The sequence below is a fragment of the Vulpes vulpes genome, chromosome 3, assembly GCF_048418805.1.
Source record: "Vulpes vulpes isolate BD-2025 chromosome 3, VulVul3, whole genome shotgun sequence".
NCBI lineage: Eukaryota > Metazoa > Chordata > Mammalia > Carnivora > Canidae > Vulpes > Vulpes vulpes.
Window position 1 is genome coordinate 5,709,282 of NC_132782.1, and position 16,279 is coordinate 5,725,560.

The following is a 16,279-nucleotide window of genomic DNA, read 5'->3' on the forward strand; positions in this document are numbered from 1 at the left end:
CTAGGGAAGCTCTGTTTTTGGGGCGATATAACTCCAGGAAGTGATCCTGTAATGAGTGTGTGCTTTGTTAGATTTGGTGAGCGAGGAAATACAGATCATCAGATAAAAACAAAACAAAACAAACCTGTTAAATAGTGTTATTAGAAGAACCAGGGGAAATCATGGGGGTAAATACACTTCAGTAGATTCTTCACGTTGGAAAACCACCGTATTATAATCACGTCTTGCATAGCAGACACCTGACCTGGGAATGGTCTTTACAGATGAGCTTTGGATTGCTACCTCTTTCTTGCCTGAAGGCAGAGCTGTGCAGGGTTTACTTGGGGAACGACCCAGGCTGTCCCACTCCTGCTTCTCCTTGAGGGAGTGTGCTCTGCAGGCCACACCTTGCACCCACTCCAGAGATCACCACCTGCAAGTTACTATTCACTTCAGCTTCCTCCAACTCTATCCCTGGTCCATGTGTTTGACCTTCCACCCCCCTTTTTAAGCATAAATATTTCCTGCTGCCCCCACACCATCAAGAAAAAAGAAAACACTCTGGGGATAGGGCAGGGGCAGTGGTTCATAATCCTGGCTATACCCGAAGATCAGCTGGTCAGCTTTATAAAGTATCAGCATTTGAGCCTCATCCCCAGAGATTCTGTTCTCATTTCTCTGCGCATCAGAACTTTTAAAGCTCACTGGGAAATTCTGACCCGGTGGTTAGGATTGAAAGCCACCTCGGTGTAAGTGAGGTGGAATGATACTAGCAGTACCTGTGTCTCAAGGAAAATGGAAGCTGCAGGATTTGAAATGAAAATAGGTATTTTAAAATCATGCCTTTTGCTGCTCCTGCCCCAAATGCATGCAAAGTCCCTAGGCGTCTCCTTCTCCCTATCTTCTTCCTTTATTTAAGCCTGCTTTCTATTAAGCACTGGCATTCAAAATGAAACAAAACAAAAACGAGAACATTCTTCTCCTCGCTTTAGCATTTTGGTGGCATCGTTTTTCCACTCTATGCAGTTGACTGTGACCTGTGCCCCCGTGAACTCTCCGGACGCAGCAGGCTGTGACCTTCCTCACCTGTCTGGGCCTCATGTTCTGGTGGAGCGGTTGCGGTGCCACAGAACCCTGTACAACCAGAGGATGTGGACTGTCACACGGAACCAGTGGTCACACGCTTTGGTCCATGAACACACACAGTAGTCTTTGTTTTGTGGTGTGAGGAGGCCCACTGCTAGGGTTTAGGGAGATAGCTGAGAGATAATAACTTTTTTTTTTTTTTTTGATGAATACTTAACTTCTGTTGAATAAACAACTTGGGAGGCTCTTTTTCATTTTTGAAAAAAGAAAAAAAAAGTAAGAGTGATGACCAGAAAAAGAGTGATGACCAGAAAGTAAACCAGTAAGTAAATTCTCAAAAGCATTTTAAGGTGGTTTTTTTTTTTTTTCTTTTTTTTTTTAGGAGCCAATTAGAAATTAGATCTGCAAATTAAGACCTAGTGATTGGCAGTTGAAGGTTTTCATTCATCTGGTCTCTAAATTCCCATGTGTTAGATTCCAAAAAATTCTTCCCGTAAATGTGCTTTGTTGTCTTTGAATTTTATATGAAAATATTTTGTGGCATAATGCTTGTTTTTTAAAACTTTCTTGGGCCTAAATTTTGGATTATGCATTGAAAGTGAGTGGAGCCCTTCGAATGGAGGAATACCGAAACAAAAACAAGTAAAAAGTAGAAAGTTGCCCTTTTTAAAAAATCTAATGTAACATTGATTCTGAAGGACAAAAGGTGAAAACTCGAGGTATAGTTTCTGTTCTGAGTTTGGGGAGGTGAGTGATCTCGCTGCAGTTATAAGTAACTTCTCAAACACCACTCAGAGTTCCTCTGGTCTCGTTGACCTCCTTTTTTCCCTTCTGTAATTACTGAATATGGCCCTTAAAACCCATGTAGGACCAAATACAGAATCTAAACTCTGTGATCTCATCACCACAAAAACAGGCTGTAGGGACAGTCCTTCTCCTTGCAGGAAGCCGCCTCCCCTTGGGACCTCTGTAAGTCTGTAATTTATAGCGGTGCCTTTGTAGTCTTGAACTCAGAGAGGAACCCCCCCGCCATCCTTACAGGAGGAGTGTAACAGATGGGTGGCTCTAGGTGGAGAAGGGCCAGAGGGAGAGCAGGCGTGTGCGCACCTGTTACCGCTGGCACTTTAAGGGCGCCCACACATCTGTGGATCCTTTGGGCAGAGGGCCTGGGCCACAGGCGGCACGTTGTGGGGCGTGATGGGCAATCCCTTCATACTCCAGGTGTGCTTGGGACGAGTGCGAGGCCTGCCTCTTCCTGAGCTGTGCTCTAAGAGAGGATGTTGGCTGGAGATGGATTCCCTCCCTTGCTGCCAGAACCCTCTGAAGAGGCGGGGGATCCCTTTTATGGGCGAATAACAGGACGCCCTGAGACACCCAGGGAGCTGCTGTTCACCAGCTGGTGCGGTCCTGCAGCGGGTGCCTGGTAGTACCAGCGCGGTCAGCAACCCCGGGGGCCCCGAAGCCTGGCTCATCTGCAGGCTGTCGCTGAACGCCAGAGGAGGCCCTTTCTGGAGGAAACGTTTGACCCCAAGTGATCACCTGGTCCGTGCAGGTTTCTCCGTGTCCTTCAGCGAGATTCCTGGGGCTTCTGAAGTGGGGGGACGCTTGAACCTACACCCCGCGGCCGTCCCTGGCTGCCTCCCAGAGAAAGGCTCGTGGCTTCGCCGGCCGAGGCGTGACTGCGGGGATTGGGTCCCTGGGGGCTCGAAGCCCCGCAGCAGTGCCCCGAGGGCAGTGACTTGGACCGAGCCCGAAGGCCCACGAGGGGTCTGGCAGAGGGACACCTCCGGGGGAAATAGGCCGAGTCAGTCACCGGTCACCGGGGCCCTCTTCCTGGAGTCCTTCACTCAGCAAGCTCCTGCCGCCTCTTGTGACAGAGCAGGAGGTGGGGGGGTGGGGGGGCAGATGAGACCAGCCCTGGGGAAACTGGTTGGAGGGGAGGACAGGAAGGAAGTGGATGCTGGCGCTCAGGTCCCGGACAGGCTTCCTGAGCCAGAGGAAGGCCTGGGAGGGCCCCACGGGTGGGCCGGGCGTGCAGGGCGCCCCTGAGCTGTGCTACGATGACTTCGTTTCCAGAGGGGGAGAGGGGGGGGCCGCAGGAGCTGTGGGACGGGCAGTGTGTTCAGGAGGGGTGAGCGGGAAGCCGGGGCCTGTGAGGAGCGTGGCAGGAGACGGGGAGCCCTAGGGAGGTTCTGGGCTCCTTGTCTTGAACCTTTGAAACGTTTCTTTGTGTCCTGGGCTGCAAACCTGTTAGTATCACTTAAAGAGAAAACCCAAGAGAGAGAGAGAAGTAAACAAATACTCGAGTACCTGGCTCCAGATGAGGGGCTTTGGTAAATATAACCTCTGCCCCTGTCAACTCGGATAGAGGGCGTCGGAAGAAAGAATGAATTTTCTTGCTTTTGCCAACTGGTCACCTGCTTTCCCCTCTGTTAACTTTCCCCTCTGTTAAGAGGATGCGTGTGCTGACGACTCTTTTCTCTCCATCACGGCTTTGTCGGGAGTTTCATGGAGGTTGTAGCTGGTTTAAAATGATTATTTTTTTTTTAGATTTTATTTGACAGCATAAGCAGGGGAGGAGCAGAGGGAGAGGGAGAAGCAGATGCCTCTCTGAACAGAGAGCCCAGTGCGGGACTCGATCTCAGGACCCTGAGATATTAAGACCGGAGTCGAAGGCAGCCGCTTAATTAATTGACCGAGCCACCCAGGCGCCCCAGCTGTAGTTGGTTTATAAACTCTCTGCTGCTTGTCTCCTAGGGCGAGTGTGCTCACAGGTTTTCTTTTCTCCAGGTCTCTTTCTAGGTTTCTGTGGTCAGCTTGTCCAGAGGAGCTTTCTGGGTTCCCTCCCGAGTGAGACCGCCTCTCTGTTTTGCAAGCACGTGGAGTCTGGGGTGAGACAAGGTGAGTGGGGCGCATAGAGAATCATCTGTCCACTGACAGATCCTTTTTTCAAAGATGAATTATTCTCTGAAAATTTTGAGGCTTTTGAAAGTAAATTGGGTTTTTACTCAGATTTAAGGATTTTAAAAAAATCTGGTGTCTTAATTACTGTGTTAAAGCATGTTTATTAATAGGGATGCTTCAGTACATTTTTTTTTTCTTTTTTTCAGAACTCTTATTTTATTGTAGTCATTTCAAGATTTGGGATCTCTCTGGTTCCTAGCCCAGTACTGAAAACATTTAGTATGTGTTGTGTGAATAGCTTGATAATATTGACAGTTCACAAAACAGAAGTCCTGTTAACTTATTCTGACTTGTGTCTTTGCCCTTCCCTGGGTTTATTTTTCTCTTCTTTCTTTCTTCTTCCTTCTTTTCTTTCCTTCCTTCTTTTCTTTCCTTCCTTCTTTTCTTTCCTTCCTTCTTTTCTTTCCTTCCTTCTTTTCTTTCCTTCCTTCTTTTCTTTCCTTCTTTTCCTTCCTTTTCCTTTCCCTCCTTTTCTTTCTTTCTTCTTCTTTTTTTTTTTTTAAGATTTTATTTATTGATGAGAGACACACTGAGAGAGGGAGAGACACAGAGGGAGAAGCAGGCTCCCTGCAGGGAACCTGATGCAGAACTTGATCCCAGGACCCTGGGATCATGACCTGAGCTGAAGGCGGGTGCTCAACTGCTGAGCCACCAGGTGTCCCTCAAGGAGGATTTTTTTAGTTGTATGGCTTTAGGAACTTTAGGAAAGCCGCTACTCTTCTGTACTGCGGTTTTTCTGTACTGCAGTTTTATATGTAAATTTTTGAACAAAAATACCTACTTTAAGGGTTTTGGTGAGGCTGGAGGCTCCTCTGATGGGCAAAACTTTTCTGTTCACATTGTGAGTTGCATTCTCTATCTTTAATGTGTGGTAGTTAGCAGGGCTTAAATATTCCCTTTGCTTTAAAGAAGAGCGTTGGCTGAGAACTGGGTCTTCAGTCCCATCTTAAGTGAGCACAGCTTGGAGGATTGTTATTTATGCTCAGCTGCTCACAGTTGAGGCTGCAGAGCAGAAATTCCCGGGAGTTCTGGATAGAATGGTCGAGGCCTCTGAAGACTACCCTGTATTCCTTCTCTGTGGGTGTTGGAAGGAGGACCCATGGGAGACGGGAATCAAGGTTATAGCTGCTTCCAAATCTCTGTGAGTTCTTGAAACGTCCATGTAAGATGCAGGTGCACTCTGCTAGCTGTCACGTGTGGCTTGCTGGCAGGATGTCCCATTCTGCACTCCCCACTCCTGCCACGCTTTGCTTGTTGTAAAGAATGCAGTGGTCACAGTGCCCCTAAAATTTTGGGCGACCCTGCCAAAAGGTAAAGCTGCTCAGCAGGAGTGTGGCTGGGGAGTACCCAGCAGAACCTAAGGTGAAACTTTAAAAATTAGAATACTGGGACCCCCCAGGTGTGCTGAAGTAGAATTTTGGGGATGAGGAGGGAGTCCTTGCTCTATATGTTTTTTAAAACTCAAAAGAAGATAGTATATCACTTCTTGAAAAATATTTGTATGTTGACCAGACTTAAAAACAAAGAGACTCTTTCTTAGCCTGAGCAGATGTTTGGGGGAATTATTTTTGAACTCTACTAACTAGTTTAACCAGTTCATACAGCCAAGCCAAACATTCTCTTGTACCATAATTTGCATGGTAGAACCATTTTATAACTTTAAGTTAAAATTGCCTGGGACAACACTCTATTGTTGTGAGTATACAAGGAATGAGAAAAATGACACTGAAGATCAATTTTCTAAGTTTATCTTTTTTTTTTTTTCCAATTTTCTAAGTTTAATAAGAGTTATGGCTTATTTAGAAATCCAAGTGGAAAACTGCTTAAATGGAATTTCACCCCAAGTACGCAGAGATTTGCATATTGAAACCAAAGCTTTTTGACCTATGGTAACACATTTTTCAAAGTAATATTGAAATTGAAATTTAAAGGTATTGGCCTCAGAGATTTATTAGACAGGAAATTTATTTAGTAAGGTATACGTTTTTCTTCCTCTTCTAGGAGGTTTTTGGGTGGTAGCGAATTAGCTAGTTTTTCTTTATTCCTTCCCTGGGACCAACTTCAGGAAGTCGATAGGAGCTTAATAGCAAAGTTCATGTTAAATGTTTTAACTCTCTCTTTTTTAAAAAAGATTTTATTTATTTGAGAGAGAGCGAGAGCGCGCACGCGCACACACGCACTCACAGGTAAAGGGAGAGGGGGAAGGAGAAGCAGGCTTCCCACGGAGCAGAGAGCTGGACTTGGGGCACAGGACCCTGGGATCAAGACCTGAGCCGAAGGCAAATGTTTAACCGACTGAGCCATCCAGGCGCCCCGTAACTGTCTTATTTGCAAATTCCCTTTCTCTGAAAGAAAACCTTGCAACTTGTTGTTATTTGATGGAGAATAAGTTGCTATTTTGAGATCAAAGAATCCCATTTAGAGAGGGGCCTTACAGATGACCGGTTACCTGCTTTTCATTGCCTCGACTTCATGGAAACTTGTTAAGGTTACACGTGGCCTCTGATAGAGCTCTGACCTGGCTTTTCTGTAGCACGTTGTAGTATTGACCACTCCTCATTTGAAACTTTCTCCTCTGGGTTCCGTTGCATTATCATTTCATCTACATTTCTTCTTTAATTTCTTCCTAGCTCCTACTGTATCTGCCCTTAAATGTTCATGTTCCTTGAGCTTTGATCCTTGGTGGTTTTCTTTTAGTCTGCTGAGCCTCTTTGGGGGACCTCAATACTTCTGTGGTTTCAGCCACCACCCACATGCTAACGACCCTCAGGTCCTTCTGTGAGTTCATCCTCTTGTCTCAAACAATCTAGTGGACGTTTCTACTTGGATGACTCATATTTACTGTTAAGTAGGAATATCCAAACTGAACTCTTTTCCTTCCCAGTTGTTGCCTGTTCCTGTCCGTTCCCCACTCCCCCCGCCCCCCATTCCCTGTCTGCTCTTCCCACTTTGGTCATTGGCACTCTTCAAGCCAGAAATGTGTGACTCATCCTTCATCCTCCCTCAGTCAGCCCCATCTCTTGATTTGATTTGCAATTTCTATCATATTACTAACCTAAATAAAAAAGGAAAAGGCCATTCCACTGACATTTAAAGATTCTAGTCATCAAAAGTGGTAGTTGGGCTTATAAAAGCAGACACAATAACATGAGACAGTTATGGCCATTTATTTATTTTTTTAAAAGATTTTATTTATTTATTCATGAGACACAGGGGGAGAGAGGCAGAGACACAGGCAGAGGGAGAAAGAAGCAGGCTCCATGCAGGGAGCCTGACCTGGGACTTGATCCCAGGTCTCCAGTATCACGCCCTGGGCTGAAGGTGGCGCTAAACCGCTGAGCTACCCAGGGATCCCCTAAAGATTTATTTTAGAGGGAGAGTGTGCAGGGGGTAGGGGAAGGGGCAGAAGGAGAGAGAATCTTAAGCAGATTCCACGCTGAGCTTCAAACCGAACAGGGGCTCCATCTCACAATCCTCAGATCATGATCTGAACCAAAACCAAGAGTCAGATGCTTAACCAACTGAGGCATCCAGGTGCCCCATAAGTTCAGGATCTTAAGGCTCAGAGAGATTAAGTTCAGTAACTTAATCTGAAGATCACAGAGCAAGTAAAGCAGGTGGGGTTGGGATTGGGGGATTTTAAACCTGTGGATTGATCTGCCAACTCCAGAACCTTTGATACCATGTCACTCTGTCTTGTGTGTTCCCATAATGCCACTGCTACTTGAGACTTCTGGTTGGTAGGCTGACTTTGTGGAGGGCAGGAACTGGGTGTTATTCAAAATTATGTGTCCTATATTTTTTCTTAATAGGTACTAAAAACAAGATTTTTTTTTTTTTTTTTTTTTTTTTTAGGTTTTATTAGCACAAGAGCATATAATCATGGAATCAGTGGGGAGGAGCAGAGGCTGAAAATGGGGCCCCATCTCACAATCCTGGGATCATGACCTGAGCCATAGTTAGGTGCTTAATGGACTGAGCCACCCAGGCACCTCAAACCTCTACTTTTAAAGTTTTAAATTTAATTCCATTTAGTTAACATACAGTATTGTATTAGTTTCAGGTGTACAATATAGTGATGCAACACTTCCATACAACACCAGGTGCTCATCACAAGTGGGCTCCCATCACCTATTTCACCCATTCATCAACCCACCTCCCCTCTGGCAACCATCAGTGTCTTCTCTAAGAGTCTTTTTCTTGATTTGTGTCTTATATTTTTCCTTTGCTCATTTGTTTTGTTTTAAGTTACACATAAGAGTGAATGTAAAAGACAAATACTTTCTCTGACTTATTTCGCTTGGCATTTTACTGTCTACCTCTATCCGTGTTGTTTGCAGATGACAAGATTTCACTCATTTTTGTGGTGGAGTAATATTCCATTGTATGTTTGTGAATTATATATGCATATGTATGTGTATATTTATGTATATATACACACACATATATACATGTGTGTGTAGGCCTCATCTGCTTTATCCATTCATCAGTCAAGAGACACTTGGGCTGCTTCCATGATTTGGCTAGTGTAGGTAATGCTTCTATAAGCATAATGGTGCATGTATCCCTCTGAATTAGGGTTTTTGTAGGGTTCTTTGGGTAAATACCCAGTAGTGTAATTGCTGGATCATAAGGTAATTCTATTTTTCACTTTTTGAGGAAACTTCATACTGTTTTATACAGTGGCTGCAGCAGTTTGCATTACCACCAACTGTGTACAAGGGTTCCTTTATTTCCACATTCTTGCCAATGCTTGTCATTTCTTGGGTTGTTGATTTTAGCCATTCTAACAGGTGTGAGGTGACAGCTCATTGTAGTTTTGATTTGCATTTCCTCTGATGATGAGTGATGATGGGCGCTCTTTCCTGTGTCTGTTGGCCATCTGGATGTCTTTGAAGAAATGTCTATTCATGTCTTCTGCCCTTTTTTAAATTGGATTATTTGCTTTTTGGGTGTTGAGTTGTATAAGTTCTCTATATATTTTGGTTACTAACCCTTTATCAGACATCTCATTTGCAAATATCTTCTCCCATTCTGTACTTTCCCTTTTTGTTTTGTTTCTTTCCCTGTGCAGAAGATTTTTATTTTGCTGTAGTTCCAGTAGTTTATTTTTCCTTTTGTCTCCAGAGACCTATCTAGAAAGAAATTGCTATGGCCAATATCAAAGAAGTTACTGCCTGTATTCCCTTATAGGTTGCAGGTCTCACATTTAGATCTTTAATCCATTTTGAATTTTTGTGTATGGTGTAAGAAAGTGGTCCAGTTTCATTCTTTTGCATGTTGCTGTCCAGGTTTCTAACACCATTTATTTTTTATTTTTTTTAATTAATTTTTATTGGTGTTCAATTTACCAACATACAGAAAAACACCCAGTGCTCATCCCGTCAAGTGTCCACCTCAGTGCCCGTCACCCATTCCCCTCCAACACCCGCCCTCCTCCCCTTCTACCACCCCTAGTTCGTTTCCCTGAGTTAGGAGTCTTTATGTTCTGTCTCCCTTCCTGATATTTCCCAACATTTCTTTTCCCTTCCTTTATATTCCCTTTCACTATTATTTATATTCCCCAAATGAATGAGAACATACACTGTTTGTCCTTCTCCGATTGACTTATTTCACTCAGCATAATACCCTCCAGTTCCATCCACGTTGAAGCAAATGGTGGGTATTTGTCGTTTCTAATGGCTGAGTGATATTCCATTGTATACATAAACCACATCTTCTTTATCCATTCATCTTTCGATGGACACCGAGGCTCCTTCCACAGTTTGGCTATTGTGGCCATTGCTGATAGAAACATCGGGGTGCAGGTGTCCCGACGTTTCATTGCATCTGAATCTTTGGGGTAAATCCCCAACAGTCTAACACCATTTATTGAAGAGACATTCTTCATCCCATTGAATGTTCTTTCTTGCTTTGTCAAAGATCAATTGACCATACAATTGTAGATTTATTTCTGGATTTTCTGTTCTGTTCTATTGGTCTGTGTGTCTATTTTTGTGCCAGTACCATACTGTTTTGATTACTACAGATTTGAGTTGTTAAGATTTTAAGTAACCTCTGTGCCCAGTGTGGGGCTTGAATTTATAACCCCCAGATCAAGTGTCTTGTGCTTTACCTACTGAGATGAGCCAGCCAGGTGCTCCAATTACTGCAGGCTTGTAATATGAATTCTGGAATTGTGATGCCTCCTTTGCTTTTCTTTCAAGGTTTCTTTGGCTAGTTGAGGTCTTTTGTGGTTCCATACAAATTTTAGGATTGTTGTTCTAGTTCTGTGAAAAATGGGTTAAAGATCTAAAGATCTAAATGTGAGACCTTTGATAGGGATTGCGTTAAATGGGCACTTTAATTTTAAGTACCCATTTAATTTTAAGATTGCTTTGGGTACTATAGACATTTTCACAATATTTGTTCTTCCAGCCCATAAGCATGGAATGTCTTTCCATTTCTTTGTCATCTTCAGTTTTTTCATCACTGTTTTATAGTTTTCAGAGTACAGGTCTTTCACCTCTTGTGTTTAGGTTTATTCCTAGGTATCTTATTGCTCTTGGTGCAATTGTAAATGAGATTGATTTCGTAGTTTCTTTCTGCTGCTTCATTATTAGTGTCTAGAAATGCAGCAGGTTTCTGTACATTGATTTTTTTTTTTTTTAATTCTGAGATTTCACTGAATTTGTTTATCAGTTATAGAAGTTTTTTTGTGGAGTCTTTTGGGTTTTCTATTCAGAGTATCATGTCATCTGCAAATAAAGTTTTATTTCTTCCTTATTTGGACCCCTTTTATTTTTGTTGTCTGATTGCTATGGCTAGGGCTTCCACTATTATGTTGAATGAAAGTGGTAAGAGTGGACATTCCTATCTTGTTCCTGGCTTTAGGGGAAAATGGGTTAAAGATCTCAGTTTTTCTTAAGGATGATTTTAGCTGTGGGTTTTTCATATATGACCTTTATTATGTTGAGGTATGTTACTTCTGAACCTACTTGGTTGAGGGTTTTTTTTTTTTTAACCGTAAATTGATGTTGTATTTTGTCCAATGCTTTTTCTGCATCTATTGAAATGATCACATGGTTCTTATCCTTTATTTTATTAATGTGATGTATCATATTGACTTGAGAATATTGAACCATCTTTGCAACCCAGGAATAAATCCCACTTGATTTATTATTTTTTTTTAATGTACTCTTGAATTTAATTTGGTAGTATTCTGTTGAGAATTTTTGCATATATGTCCATCAGGGATATTGCCTGTAGTTCTTTTTTAGTGGGACCGTTTTAAATTTTTTTAAAGAGTATGTAAGTACACTTGCTGTGTGCGTGCGTGCGTGTGTGTGTGTGTGTGTGTGTGTGAGAGAGAGAGAGAGAGAGAGAGAGAGAGAATTTTAAGTAGGCTCCACCCCCCAGTGGTGCTCAGTCTCACAACCCTGAGAGATCATGACCTGATCTGAAATCAAGAGTCAGATGCTTAAGTGACTGAGCCACGCAGGTGTCCCTTTAGTGGAGTCTTTATCTGGTTCTGGTATCAGAATAATGCTGTCCTCGTAGAATGAATTTGGAAGTTTTTCTTTCTTGTCTATATTTTGGAATAGTTTGAGAAGAATAGGCATTAACACTTCTTTAAATGTTTGATAGAATTTGCCTGTGAAGCTGTTTGGGAGTTTGATTACGGATTCAATTTCTTTGCTGGTTATCTGTTCAAGTTTTCTGTTTTTTTCTGTTTCAGTTTTAGTGGCTTATATCTTTCTAGGAATTTATGTTTCTTCTAGGTTGTCCCAATTTGTTGGCATATATAGGTTTTCATAACTTCTATTTATTTATTTTATTATTTGTATTTCTGTGGTGTTGGCTGAGTCCTTTCTCTTCTTAAGTCTTCCTAGATGTTGATCAATTTTTTTTTCCCTCAAAGAACCATCTCCTGGTTTCATTGATCTGTTCTATTTTTTGGTTTTGTTTTTTAGTTCTTGTATCATTTATTTCTGCTCTAATCTTTATTATTTCCTTTCTTCTGCTGGCTTTAGGTCTTGTTCTTTTTTCTAGCTTCTTCATGTGTAAAGTTAGAGTAACTATTTGACATTTTTCTTGAGGTAGGTCTGTAGTGCTATAAACTTCCCCCTTAGAACTGCTTTTCCTGCATCCCAGAGATTTTTGGACTGTTGTATTTTCATTCTCACTGGTTTCTGTGTACCTTTTAAATTATTTCCTGATTGATCTATTCATTCTTTAGTAAGGATATCATTTAACCTCCATGTGTTTGTGGTCTTTACAGACTTTTTTATCTTGTGGTTAACTTCCAGTTTCATAGCGTTGTGGTCAAAAGGTATGCACGGTATGATTTTGATCTTGAATTTGTAGAGGTTTGTTATGTGATCTATTCTGGAAAGTGTTCTGTGTGCCCTTGAAAATATGTATTCTGTTGTAGTATGGAATGTTTTGAATATATCTGTTAAGTCCATCTGGTCCAGTGTGTCATTTATAGCCATTGTTTCCTTGATTTTTTCCATTTAGATGATCTGTCCATTGATATGAGTGGGGTGTTACAATCCCCTAATTTTATAATATTATCCATTAGTTCCTTTGTTATTAACTGTTTTATGTATTTGGGTGCTCTCGTGTTGGGTGAATAAATATAATTGTTAACATCTTGTTGGATTGTCCCCTTTATTATTATATAGTGTGCTTGTCTCTGGTTACAGTCTTTGTTTTAAAGTCTATTTTGTTCAGTATAAATATTGCTAGTCTGGCTTTCTTTTGACACTCATTTGCAAGATAAATGTTTCTCTCTCCCCTCACTTTGAATCTGCAGGTGTCTTTTAGGTCTGAAATGAGTCTATTGTAGAGTCTGTCTTTTTTTTGTTTTTAAATGACAGCATGTGAAAATGTAGACTCTTCTGAATCTCTGCTCATCCTTGCTGCTTGAATCATTCATGTGCTGGTCATAACAAAGGCAGAAGAGCCCCTTTCAAATGAAGACTTTTTTTTTTTTTAAGATTTTATTTATTCATGAGAGACACAGAGAGAGAGGCAGAGACACAGGCAGAGAGAGAAGGAGGCTCCATGCAGGGAGTCTGACACAGGACTCCATCCTGGGTCTCCAGGATCACACCTTGGGTCGAAGGCAGGCACTAAACCCCTGAACTACCTGGGTGTCCCTGAAGACTTTGTTAATAAGAATAGCATAGAACTAGTTATTAGCTTGAGCTTAACTGCTAGAACAGAGAAGGATATGATCTGCAAAAAAGCAGAGAGTCCATATGTAGGTAGAGGCAGGTAAATTGAAGAGTCTATATCAAAACCAACTAAATAATGGACAGGTGGTTCTATACTTTGTATCCTCCTAGGTCTCACCTTTGTTCTGGGAAGAACATTCTTTTTGTTTTCTATCACCATTCTCCTTTTTGCATCAGATTTTGGTAACAAGAGTTTGTTTAAGGAGGAGTCCCCTTAATGAATACATAGAACCAATTTGTCATTGTGGAATTTAGAAATTGCTTAACCTTTCAAAGTATCAGGTTTTTTATTCCAAAGTTGCCCTATAAATTTGGAGGCAATACTATATTTTGCAGGATTGTTTTAATTGTGACAGAGATAACCTAAAGCACGGTAAGTCCACAGTGAAGAGTAGGTCTTCTTGTCCACAGTTATCATAGGCCTACAACAGTTTCCTTTTTTTCCCCCTAACACTTATTATTTTGTGTTTTTTTAGAATTAATTAATTTATTTATCACGAAAGACACAGAAAGAGGCAGAGACATGGACAGAGGGAAAAGCAGGCTCCCTGTGGGGAGCCCGATGCAGGACTCAGTCCCAGGACCCCAGGATCACAACCCGAGCCAAAGGCAGGTGCTCAACCACTGAGCCACCCAGGCATCCCTTCCTAAGATTTATTTATTCGTTTGAGAGCCCACACATGCATGTGAGTGGGGGGAGGGGCAGAGGGAAAGAATCTCAAGTGGACTCCCTGCTGAGCAGGGAGCCCCTTGCAGGGCTCATCCCATGACCCTGAGGTCATGACCTGAGCTGAAATCCAGTCAGACTCTCAACGTTCAATGGACTGAACCACCCAGGTGCCTGCCGGATGGACACCTACATTTTCAGATTTTTTTTTTTTTTTTTTTTTTTTTTTTTTTTTTACATTTTCAGATTTAAGAAGGCTTTTGCTAGTCCATGAAGAAAAAATTCAAGAAGAATTGATGTGAGATGGAAAGGGAGTGAGGAGAGTCTAAAGCAGTAGTTCTTTGGTGTTGGATCCTGAAGAGTGGTGTCATCACCAGCTGGGATTTATTAAAAAGTCTCAGCTTCAAACTAGACCTAAACATCAGACTGGGTGTGGTGCTCAGCAGTCTGGTTTAACAAGCCCTAGGGGTGATTTTGATTACCTTTAACTGGCCTAAGGTTAGAGAAATCAGGCTGCGGGCCCTTCGTGTGGTCTGGTGGGGGTGGGGGGGATGGTGATTACCTCCCCAGAATGATGGGAGGGAGTAGAGAGGAGCTGGAACTGGTGAGACTTAGTAATTTGATTGGCTGTCCGACCAGAAAGAAAGCCATGGGAATGTAGTGGCTTTGAGTCTGGTGGACTAAAGGGGAAGGTTGGGGGTGGTGGTGGTGGTGTCGTCAACAGGCACCCAGAACCCACGCTGGTGAGTGGGTGTTGGAGGTTGGGGGAAGAGGAGGAGGAGGGTGACTTTAGTTTTGGACATGTTGAATTTGCGTTGCCACAGTGGATGTCAGCAAGTTAGAAATCCAGTACTCAAATTGCAGCACAGGTAAAGCAATGGGGAAATCTCTTTGTGAGGTACCTGCGTGGAGTTGGCAGTTGAAGTGGGTATTCACATCGCTTCCCCAAGGAAAAGGTGCAGAGAAAAGAATGGAGATTGAATGGTTTGGAATTTGGAATCACATTGTTTCAATTTCAGAAGTGTAAGTATAAATGTTTAGAAATACTTCTTGATAATAGTTTCAAATAAAACCAGATTATCACAAGTACATTGAGGTTTTGCAATCTTTAGAGGCCCCATGCTGTGTGCTAGAGGCTGGTCTCGTACATCATCTGATCTTGGGATCCAAGGCTCAGGGTGCCAGAGGCAAAGTTCTAGTGTTCTTGCCTTCGAGAGAGAGGAAGTGGAGTCAGTGTTGAGAGTGAAGGTGGCCTGGGGCAGGCTGCTGAGTTGCTGTCTCAACTTCTTTATCTGTCAAAGAGGACAATTAGAGTCTGCCTCTCCTTCCTCCCCTCCCCCCCTTCTTTTTTTTTTTTTAAGATTTTATTTATTCGTGAGAGACAGAGGCGAGACAAAGGCAGAGGGAGAAACAGAGCCCCATGCGGGACTTGATCCCAGGACTCCGGTATCATGACCTGAGCCAAAGGAGATGCTCAACCACTGAGCCACCTGGGCGCCCCATAGTCTGCCTCCTTCATGTGAGGACAGTGGAAAAACTTGACGGTATCAACCGAGGGATGCTTTTGTCTCCACCTGTGCTGCGGTTTTCATGGTGTTTCGGTTTTCATGGTGTTTCATTGAATTTGTGGAGTAAGGGTCTCTATTTGTAACAGATTTACAGTATTGATAAGAGATGATTGTAAGGAGTCATCAGTCTGAGTTGGGGATGGATGGCTTTGTGGTTTTCAGTGAGTTATCAGTACATTGAATGTTTTATTAGGTTTGTGAGAAGGCAGAGGGAGTTGGCTTGGGAAGTTTGCATAAAAACAAGGAACAGATACTTAAATTTATATCCAGCTCTGTTGAAGACTCCCGTATTTTACTGTAGCAGAAAGATGTTTCACTGAGATCATGAAAACTTAGTACATCTGTGCAGCATCTTCATTATATCTAGAACAATTTCACATCCACTGTTTCTAATTCAGTCATTCAAGAAACATGTGTTCCTGTTTTTCACTGGGTTCTAATTGGGATGTTTTTCCTTAAAGGGACCACACACTTATATTTAGGAAATATCTTTGTGCTCCAAGTACAAGGAACCCTCTAGCTTTGGAGACTGTAGCATCTGAAAGTCACCCACCCACCCTGCCTTCCCCAACTTGAAAGAAAAGTGGTGTGTGTGTGTGTGTGTGTGTGTGGTTTCCCTGCCACTTCACAATGCCAATTTTGTTCCTTAGGTCTGAGCTATGTTTCATACTGTTTGTATGTGTTAGGAGAAGTGGTGACAGACTCCGTGATCAAAGGTTTCACTGCGGAGTTACTAAGGGCTTTAATTGAACCTTTCACTGGGTTTTAGAAAAAGTCTTGATGTTTGTATGTGG

General features: G+C 42.5%; 1 protein-coding gene across 8 annotated transcripts in view; it reads left to right on the forward strand.

Annotated features, from left to right (window-relative positions):
• The window catches only part of TANC1 (tetratricopeptide repeat, ankyrin repeat and coiled-coil containing 1), a 226,500-nt gene that overhangs the window by 49,317 nt on the left and 160,904 nt on the right, over positions 1 to 16,279 (forward strand). For all 8 annotated transcript variants that reach the window (XM_072751614.1, XM_072751620.1, XM_072751622.1 and 5 more), the window contains exon 2: positions 3,856 to 3,966. The gene's annotated coding sequence lies outside the window, so the exon portion shown is untranslated. The remainder of the gene's footprint in view (positions 1 to 3,855; positions 3,967 to 16,279) is intronic.